We start from the raw sequence: 11,022 nt of genomic DNA, 5'->3' as shown, positions 1-11,022 counted from the left end.
GCATCGGGAGCAACGGATACAATCAATGATATTAGTGGATGCGCAGGTAAAACTTTGGTGGATGTGGAAAGCTCCTTTGGGGCCTTGGATGGAGGTGAGGGAGGAGGTGTGGGCGCAGGTTTTACAGTTCCTGCGGTGGCAGGGGAAAGTGCCAGGATGGGAGGGAGTGTCGTAGGGGGGCATGGACCTGTCCAGGTAGTCACGGAGGGAACGGTCTTTGCGGGAGGCGGAGAGGGGTGGGGAGGGAAATATATCCCTGGTGGTGGGGTCTGTTTGGTGGTGGCGGAAATGTCGGCGGATGATTTGGTTTATGCGAAGGTTGGTAGTGTGGAAGGTGAGCACCAGGGGCGTTCTGTCCTTGTTACGGTTGGAGGGGTGGGGGCGGAGGCGCAGGATGTGGATGAGATGCGTTGGAGGGTATCTTTAACCATGTGGGAAGGGAAATTGCGGTCTCTAAAGAAGGAGGCCATCTGGTGTGTTCTGTGGTGGAACTGGTCCTCCTGGGAGCAGATACGGCGGAGGCGGAAGAATTGGGAATACGGGATGGCATTTTTGCAAGAGGTAGGGTGGGAAGAGGTGTAATCCAGGTAGCTGTGGGAGTTGTAACCTTGATAGATCAGAGAAACTGAGGTGTTCTTCTTGGAGAAAGTTGAAGGGAGATTTGACACAGGTGTTTAAAATTATGATGGGTAGACAGAGAGAAAGTGGTCCAATTAGCAGAGGGGTCACTAACCAAAGAATACTGATAAAGTGAATGAAAAAGAAATCAAAAGCAACGTCCCAGAATCCTAGAATCCCTACAATTTGGTAACAGGCCATTCGGCTCAACAAGTCCACACCAACACTCTGAAGAGCATCTCACCTAGACCCATCCCCTTATCTTATCCCTGTAACACTGCATTCCCAATGCACCAAGCCTACACATCCCTGAACACTATAGGCAATTTAGTATGGCTAATGCACCTAACCCTGCACATTTTTGGACTGATGAGGAACAATACATTGAATGATTGGGATCTGGAATGCACTGCCTGAGAGAGTGATGGAGATAGGGTCATTTATGGCTTTCCAAGGGGAATTGGATTGGCACCTGAAGGAAAACATTTTGCACATCTGTGGGGAAAGGTCAAAGAGTGGCACTACCTGAGTTGCTCTTGCAGAGAACCCGCAAAGAAACGATGGGTTGAATTTACTCCTTCTCTGTAACCATTCTACAACTGTACAATTCCATATTTCCTTCTTCCTGTTGCAATGTATTCCTCAAGATATTTGTTGCTCAATGGATCACATCGTGCTGTCTCTGAAGGGACCAGCTTCATGGCTGGATCTGCCATTAGACTCAGATAATTGCTGCCTCACAGTGGGCGAACATTCATTTAGACTGGAGGAAGTTACACGAGTCATAGCATTTATCTCACAAATGTGCAGAAGGTTAGGTATTGACATCAGTGAAGGGCTGCAGGCACGCTTCACTGAGTTCCTGTGTGCTGATGTGACCGGAGTGCATCCTCTCAACTTTATAAAGAAAGCTTAAGTGGCTCTCGAGCTCTACTAAGGAATCTTTTAAATACAGATGAATAAGCACACTAAACAAGTAGACTACCATACTGAAGTCATTAAGGTGAAGTATTTTACAATGAGTACTTCTGCATCGAACTTCATCCTCCTTCAGCAATCAAAATTCAAACAACCCTAGGTCCTTCGTTAGCAATCAAAGTTTAAATCCCTCTAGGTGGATTGTTATGCATACATCAAGAGTTTATTACAACCTCAGTTCAGACAAAGCAGGAGAATGGGGTTGAGAAACTTATTAGCTATGAGTGAATAGCGGAGCAGACTCGATGGGCTGAATGGTTTAATTTTTGCTCCTTTGCCTTTTGATTTTAAAGATAACTGTCATTCCTTTTGCTTTAAGTTCTAAAGGAAATCCACTTCAAATTTCGCTTTACCTGCTGCTTTTTCAATGGATCCAGTGCCTTAATAGGAACCACCCTTATTGTCAACCAAATCCAACCATTGGTCGATGTGTGTAACAAAACTAGTCTTCAAAGGTGACATGGTGTCCAAGTAGTCAGTACTGTTGCCTCACAGCACCAGGGACCAGGTTCGATTCCACCCTTGGGTGTCTGTCTGTGTGGAGTCTGTACATTCTCCCCATGTCTGCATGGGGGTGCTCTGGATTCCTCCCACAATCCAAATGTGTGCAGGTTAGATGGATTGGCAATGGGAAATGTCAGGTTACAGGGTCTGGGTGGGATGTGTTTTAGAGAGTCAGTGTGCACTCGATGGGCCAAATGACCTGATTCCATGCTTTCAGGATTCTATGGCTCATGCTTACCCCAGGTTAACCCTTCATAACCATAGAGTATCTACAGTGTGGAAACATGCCCTTCAGCCCAACAAGTCCATACTGACCTTCCAAAGAGTAACCCATCCAGACCCATTTCCCTACCCTATTATCCCATATTTTTCCCCAACCAATGCACCTAATCTACACATCCCTGAACACTGTGGGCAAGTTACTATGGCAGTTCACCTAATCTGCACATCTTTGGATTGTGGGAGGAAAGCAGAGGAAACCCATGCAGACACGGAGAGAATGTGCAAACTCCACACAGATTGTCACCCAAGGCAGGAATCGACCCGGGTCCCTAGCACTGTGAGGCAGCATTGCTGACCACTGAGCCACCGTGCCACCCATGGATCTAGTCTGATTATCTAGTTACCCAAAGATTGCCTTCAGAGTTCTTTCTCTATCAGGGCCAGATGTACCCTTTTGTTTTGAGACTGGAGGCAGGTGTAATAAGATGAAAGGATCTCCACTCAGATGCAGGATGGGGTTTCCAGCAACACTCACTTTTCCTCAGCTCTTTACACATGTGTAAACTGTCACTTTTTTTTGGGCAGGAACTTCCAAGCCGAGCAGGACTTTCCTGGCTCCAACATTTGGCCGTCATGTTTAAAAGGCACTCAGACAGCACTGCACTCACCACAATCCTGGAGCAATGTTCAATCTCTGCTCGTCCCTCCCAACCAACCCTGCAGATGTCAGAGACCAGGCAAAAGGTAGTGCCACATGTAAAGATGTCTCCTTACTTGGTCTCCTTAAGGCTCTCCAGGATTGAAAAGGAAGTCCTTTTCCCCAGGAGCAACAACAAGAGGACATTCTGACTGGCTAAGGCAGTCTTGGCAGAAGTGATAATAGAGTCTCATGCCCATTATGGATAAAGACAACCTGGGTGCAATGCTACAAGAATATGAATGATCTGCTGTGCTGTGCCCGCGGTATTTACCACTGCCTCCTGTGAGTGAGAGTTGACATTGTAAGGTTACAACTGCAGAGGACTTTCACAGGAGGATGGGTGCCATCAGACACTCATGTACAATCAATGCTGTTGTTTCAAAACATGAAGGAAGCAAATGTACAGTAATAGGGTAAGGGAATGGGTCTGGATGGGATACTCTTTGGATGGTCAGTGTGGACTTGTTGGGCCTAATGACCTGTTTCCACACTGTTCTCTTCTATTTTATTCTATACAACACCCAGCAATTCATTCACCATCAGTACATTGACCTTTCATCATACCTGGGAGAACAGAAACACTTTTCATTTTTTCACCACAGGCTTGTAAGGGGCAAGGAAACCACCACAAAAAATGGCCTCTTCAGTTGAAGCACATTCCGAGTTCAGGCCACTTACCTGCTCCAATCACATTTGCTGGTGTCAGCAAATGTGGCCATCTCACTTGGACAGGTTTGTTGGCTGGGTCAGGCTTCACGTCTGCATTGAAATTTTATTTTTAAAAATTTGATGAGATTGTAACATTTATTGAAAAGATAGTTCCAAGAGCTGCAAAGTGACAGTGTTCAAATTCAGATTAAACTGTCTGTCCCAGGCTAGGACTATCCTAAGTACATCATGAGTATTGGCTCTATTTTGGTGATCAAATATAAATAATGTTCCTTTCCAGTTGGGTTTCCTGAGTTATTACATACACCAAGGTCCCTTTGTTCCTCAGTACTTCCTAGGGACCTATCATTCATTGTGTATATCCTTCCCTTATTGCACCACCCAAAATACATCACCTCACACTTATTCTTCTCTGGATCCTCTTCAGTGTCTTTGTATCCATTACATCATATGGATAGAAACTGTAAGCAAAACTCTTAACAGTAGCTGAATCATCATTTGTTATAGGTTTAGCCTAATTTCTCTACAATCGATTCTATCCCTCGAGAAATAAAACCTAGCTCATATTTTGCTTTAAATGGCCTTGTTAACTTGCACAACCTTTAGTGATTGTCACATTTGTACTCAGATGCCCTTGTTCGTCTACTTCAACTAGACTTGCAACTTCTAAGTAAATTGTGTCATCCCTATTCTTCCCACCAAAACATACAATTTCACATTTATCTGTACTGAACTTAGTTTGACATTTATTTACGTATTCTGCAAATTTATTAATGTACTGCTGCACATTGTTGAATTCTTCCCAAAATTGACTATCATCTTTCTCCTGATCCAGCAAATGATGTCTACTGTAAATGGAGAAATTGTATTTTCGAATACAAAGTTTAAATAGTTATTGCAAATTGTAAACTCAATAGTTCTTTTCCATCTTTGCCACCCTCACCCTCTCATCCCACTTTCTGTCTCAAAACCAACTTGTTCTCTGACTTCACGTTCTCTACTTTCTTTATTAGTCCAATATGGGAGCACCTTATTGAAGGGCTATATAAAATCCAGACAAACTACATCTACTGCATGTCTACTCTCTGTTAGACTCATGCTGTTCATCGAATGAAATAGAAGGACACTTCTACACAGAAAGAACCATGGAAATTCAGGTCTCTGTCCTCTTGTCAATGCTGGGGGTCAATTCAAAATTTTGAAACTATATGATCGATTTTTACTGGTTAAGTGTTGAGAGATATGAAACAAAGAAATGGAAGTGGAGTCAAGTTACAAATTGAATGTTGCAAAACAGGCTTGAGAGGATGAATAGTCTACTCTTGCTCCAATATCCCAGCACCATACCATGTGGTCTTAGTACAGCTTGTTCCCAAACCAAGGTGAGCTAAACCTTTAATGGCAGGAGGAGGCATTTCTGTAGAACCTTTATTCTAAATTCAGAACCCCCGCAATAGCACTTATGGGTAAATTTGTGCAGAAGGTAGTAACTGATGAGGCTTTTGATTTAATCCAACCCACAAATCTTTTTAGTTACAAGTAGGATGGCTCCTTCATTTTGAAAGCTGATCAGGTGAAAAGTGATACTAGTTTCACTCTTAACTACAGGGCGAGCCCCATATCCAAGGGTTCGGTTACTGAGGTTTCAGTTAACTGCGGTTTACCGCAGACCGAACATGTTATAGGGAACATTCCAGAACCAGGTACCAGGAGGCTGCTGGGAAGGTACGTTTCCCATTTAAATGGATGGGTTCTCATCTATCCATGGTTTCGGGCTTCCCTGTCAGGTCCCAGAATGTATCCCCCATGGGTATGGGAGGACTACTGTATACATATTATGGCATTGACGACTAAGCAGACTCTAACAATTGCGGTGGAGGATAGATTTCAATTATATAGAAGCATAGAACTCAGAAGGCATATTCAGATCTTCAAGTATACTCCACCATTCCGTAGAGTCATTGGAGATCAGAGTGTGGTATCAACTCCATTTTCTGCCACGCTCAAAACCCTTGACTCCCTTGACTGTCAAAACTCCACGCACCCATGAATAAATTCAATGACCCAGCCTCTATTGCTTTCTGGTAAAAGAAATTCCACAGGCTAATATCTGATATCAAAATTCTCCTCATTGCTGTTCTCAAAGGTTCATTAGTTCTAGTCTCGCCTACAATAGAAAACATCAGTCCCCTTAGGATCTTACATGTTTCAATAAAATCACTTTTTATTCTTCCAAATTCCAATGGCTACAGGCATAGTCTTTCTTAAGACATCCCTTCATTCCTAGGAAAGAGTTGATTGAACCTTTTCCAAATTTATTCTAATGCAATTATAATTTTTTTTAAACAAGGAAACCAAAACTGTGCAAATACTCCAGATGTGATCTCCACAAGGCTCTGTGCAGCTAAAGTAAGATTTCTGTACTTTAATATTCCAATTTCCCTTGCAATAGATGCCAGCATTCCAATTACATTCCTAATCAGTTGCTGCATATCAATCTTTTATGATTCATTTGCCAGGACACCCAAGTCTCTCTGTGGCTAAGAGCACTGCAATTTAAATTTAAAACACACTTTCTGTTAAAGTGAGCAAGTTCACATTTTCAAATATTATACTCCATCTGCCAAATTTTATACCATTCACTTAATCTCTCTATCCCTTTACAGAATATCTACTTCCCCTTAACAACTGTCATTGGCAAATTTAGCAACCAGACATTTGGTGCCTTTGTCCAAGTCATTGACATACATGATAAATAGAGAAGGCTCCAACAATGATCTGTGACATTCCACTGAATACAGCTTGCTAACCCAAAAAGATCAATTCCTTATTTCTGCCTCCCCAGTTTACTAGGCAAACATTTATTCATGAGAATCAGGAAGAAGGGCTTATGCCCGAAACGTTGATTCTCCTGTTCCCTGGATGCTGCCTGACCTGCTGCGCTTTTCCAGCAACACATTTTCAGCTCTGATCTCAAGCATCTGCAGACCTCACTTTCTCCTCAAACGTTTATTCATGCCAACGTTTTACACCATGTGCTCCTACTTTGTGTAGTAACCTTTGATACTGCACCTTATCAAATGGCTTTTGGAAATCCAAGTATGTCCAGGTTCACTTTTATCCACCTGGCTTGTAACTTGCTCAAAAAGCAACATTAATCTGACTGTCAATGGCTGAGTGTGATGAAAAGAATCCTAAGCTCTAAATTAATCTCATGAAATAAGATGAGTGAACATGATCAAATTTATCAAGTACTTGTTTTTCTCTGATCATATTCCATCTGCTACATGGCCCACACTGTTTAATTTCTTTGGAAACATTCTGAGCAGTTCCATCTCCAAAGATAAGCTGAATAAAATGCCAGGACCTCTCATTAACCTTACATTCTACTCAAATTGTCCTTCATTTGTCGGCCTTAGCATAGAAAGTTTTTGCTCCCAATAGTAAAAGAGACACCAGCCGAGGAGTTCAACACAATCCTAGCAGATTCAATGTTGGTGAAATAAGACATCAGTCATTTCATGCTGGTCTAAGACATGCCAGTCTAAGACCAGTGCCGAACTTGGCTTTGAGTCTCATTTGAATACTGTTGGCAAGCTGAGAAGTGGGCACCTCATTACAAAGTCTTACATGAAACTCCTACATCAATGAGGGCTTTGCAATCAGGTGTGTGTGTGTGTGTGCATTTGCACGCACACGCACAGTGTTGAGGGGAGCAGGGATGAGGTCAAACATCTTGGCAGTGAGTCACTTGATAATGAATTTGAACCAATGTAAATATCACACACGCACACAAATAAATGCTTGAATTTATATTGTGCTTTTCATGACCACCAGATCGCTCAGGGTGCTTTGAAGTACTTTTTGGCTTGATCAATTTTGTAATGTTGGGAACAGAAGAAGATAAACCTTACCATTGAATGTTGGCACATGATAATGTACTGCATCAAGGAGTTTTTGAAGTAGGTACAAAGTTACTCAAACCCCTCCCTGAATTCCTCAGTGTGTATATTACTTCTGCTGTGATACTGTGGCAGTCATTTGCAGTCACTCAAAAAGCTTCTAGGGAAATTAGGAATGGGCAACAAATCTTAACTATTTTTAAGTCCAAATAATGCCTTGTCAATGACACCCACATCCCATGAAAAGTTTTTGGAAAAAGCCTTTATCAATTTTATTTGCCTTTTCCTTATAGGTGCTGATGTATGGTGGCTTATAACAGTGGCAGTTGACTGAGCTGTGTTAATTCGCCACTGATCAAGGGTCTTCTGGGCTTATTTGCCTCAGTGCCACACACTGCCTGTACTGAGGAGCTACCAGTAGAACAGCACCTGCTTTCTCTCACTGTAAGTGAACAGGATTTGAATGTTAGGTTCAGTTCCACTTTATTTTTCCAGGACTCATTTGTTTTACAGACATAACAAGTAATGTACTCTTGGTTTCAATCATACTCCATCTCGAAGGGCTGTTGCAGAAAGACAGAACACAGGTACATAATGGAGCAACTAATGAGTAAACCACATTTCATTCCCAAGGCCCATATTACAGACCTCACAAGACGATTACATTAGAAAGCCGTTAACATTAAGGCTGCTCTATTTGATTCTGTGCTTGAAGATTAAGTCAATAATCACCTAGAGACAAGGATTTACATGCAACATCTTCCTCTGTGCAATACAATATTCACCAGCGCATATATCATTCCCCACAAGTGACAGTGAAATGTACAGCATCTCCAGGTCTCGGTGGGCCACCCTGTGTTTAGACTGTTCTCAGTATGTAAACAGACTCTGTTTCTTTGGATCCAAGAGGTCAAAATCAGGCTTGAATTTAAATAGTGCCTTTAACCATTCTGAAGAAGCTTGTCACCATTGATATCCTTTGGAATTTAACCACCAGGAGGAATTCCACCTGGCAAAAGTGAGTGTAGTGTGAGCAAGAGGAGTGTTAAAAAGACTGAAACCAGTGCATTGGAGAATCTGCAATAACTTGCAGACTTCCACCTTTAACCTGAGAGTGATACACTGTGTTTGGGAAACCCCATGTTACAGTAAGGTTGGCAAGTACACAAGTAAATGTTTCATTTCCGCTACTTTAGCATCTTTAGCAGTACATGTGTAGGTTTCACAGGGTTCATGGCAGAAGCATCAAGGTAAGAGGACAGTGGGATATGAGGTGTTTGAGCAAGTGACAGGTGAGAAACCCTCTAACTATATAACCCTCAAACCCAAGACAACGCTGCTGGACAGAGGGTATATATTAAATGCTCACGAGATTTGTCATCAGAGTTCACTTTCACTGGTTTGAAGGTCATTTCTATTCCTTTGGAGTTTAGTGCCTTTGATCTACATCTCAATCAGTAGCTCATGACAGGAGTCCTTTACCCATTAGCTCTGAATTTAACAATGACAATAACAGCTTGCATTCAGATATGCCTTTAACATAATAAAATATCCAAATTATGTTACAAATAGTATCAACAAAACTAGACACATTAAACCAGCAAGTAAAATGCTTGATCAAAGTGATAGATGTTGGAGAGTGCTTCAAAGGAGGAAAAAGGGATAGAAATGTGGGATGGGTTTAGAGAGAGTTTTTCCTTTGAAAGGCAAAGCTGCTAATGGTTCAGCAGTGAGATTCCACAATGCCCAAGAGAGCAGAATTAGCGGAGAACAGAGCTCTTGCAAGTATATCAGACTGAGGGAGATCACAGAGGTAAGACATTACCGTGGAGGGACTTGAAAGCAGTGATGAGAATCTTAAAGTCAAGTTGTTGCTTAACTGAAAGTCAGTGAAAATCAGCAAAAACAGGGGAGATGAGTGAATGGCTTTTAGTGCAAGGTAGGTCCCTGTGCAGCAGGGGTTTGGGTAACCACACGTAGAAGATGGGACTCCAAGCAGGAATGAGTTATACAGACAATTATGGAGGGAGTTAAGGTGTGAGTGAAAGCTTCAGTAGCAGTAATGCTGAGACAGGGTAGAGGAGAATATGTTTTGCAAGTGGAAATAGGCAGTCTTTGTGTGGGTGTGGATATGTGGTCGGAACCAATATATCCAATCCCTCAATCTTTTCATCTCACATGTTGCTCCCATTGTAACCATTGCCAATAGGCAATCATAGGTCGCTATATATAACACGTATATTTTGCTCCCTGCTCTTTCTTATTGTGCATTTACGTCTGGGGAATAAAAGCTCTCGCTCAAGCTTTTCACTCTGGTAATGCAAAACATCTGCAATCCTTACATGGGTCTGGCCTACACAAGACTCCAGACTTGCAGCAATGTATTTGACTCTTAACTGGTCTCTGGATAATGAAGGATGGACAGTGATGCCCACATCATGCTAAATAAATAATAACTTTAAAAATCGCTGGTCCAGTGGGGAATGGGATTGGAGGCAAGGAAGGAAAAGGACAAGAGCAGTACGCTGGGACTATTCATTTGTACTTTCCTGTTTCTGGGGGATATATCATGTGTTCTCTGTGATCCACATCAGATGGTGAAGTTTGAATCCAACAAAACCAAGGTTGATAGCCAAATGATGCAATTAAAGGACCTACATAGGGGCTATTGTGCATCAACGTCAGTAATTTACCATCAGTCGAATGGCCACCCAATTCAAATGAAGTGAGAACTAAAGGCTTTATGCATCATTGACCAAACCTTCAGCTCATCTGATAATATCACTGCAGATGGTTTTCCCATCAAACCCTTGGCTTCAAGCCTTCATAACTAATCACTTCTATCAGCTGCCCAAGGGTACCACACTGTTAGCAGTCCAAGTCATAACCACTCACTGCATAACTCCATTGCTACTTTTGCCAGTTATCTTAAATCTGTACTGGCTTATTCTTGATCCTTTCACGAGTGAGAACAGAACTTTCCCTGATGTGGAGGTGCTGGTGTTGGACAAAATCAAAAATTACTTGATACCGGGTTATAGTCTAACAGGTTTATTTGAAACTGCCAGCTTTCGGCACTCCCGCTTTTTGAGCAAAAAGCACACAATCTGCAGGCAGTCAATCCATGTCACATTTTATAAGTTCCTACTCTGGAAAAAGAACCAGTCTGACTCAGGATTGGGATACAGACAGACTCTAACCTCACACCTTTAATGCATTGTCTGAACTGAGATGTCACCTTTTTCATAAAACCTTAGGTTATCTCAAAAATGTGACTCTTAAAAGTAGTTCTGGGATTTACCTATTAATGAATGGAAACCTGCAATCCATTCTAAAAAATGAAAGACTTAACAGCAATCTAGGTTTGTTCAATATACTGTTTTAGTTACATAACACTGTGATCTCTTGCTAGAAATTCTGTGTCTTATG

At 42.0% G+C, this 11,022-nt stretch overlaps 1 long non-coding RNA gene across 1 annotated transcript in view; it reads right to left on the bottom strand.

Moving 5' to 3' along the window:
• Positions 1–10,753, bottom strand: part of LOC122559276 — a 22,381-nt gene extending 11,628 nt beyond the window's left edge. The window contains exons 1-2 of the long non-coding RNA XR_006314379.1: positions 10,742–10,753; positions 4,774–4,776 (exon numbers count right to left, since the gene is read on the bottom strand). This is a non-coding gene — a long non-coding RNA (uncharacterized LOC122559276). The remainder of the gene's footprint in view (positions 1–4,773; positions 4,777–10,741) is intronic.
• Positions 10,754–11,022: the final 269 nt, after the last annotated feature.

This window comes from Chiloscyllium plagiosum, chromosome 18 (genome assembly GCF_004010195.1).
Source record: "Chiloscyllium plagiosum isolate BGI_BamShark_2017 chromosome 18, ASM401019v2, whole genome shotgun sequence".
Taxonomy (NCBI): domain Eukaryota; kingdom Metazoa; phylum Chordata; class Chondrichthyes; order Orectolobiformes; family Hemiscylliidae; genus Chiloscyllium; species Chiloscyllium plagiosum.
This window is presented reverse-complemented; position numbering and strand designations above follow the sequence as displayed.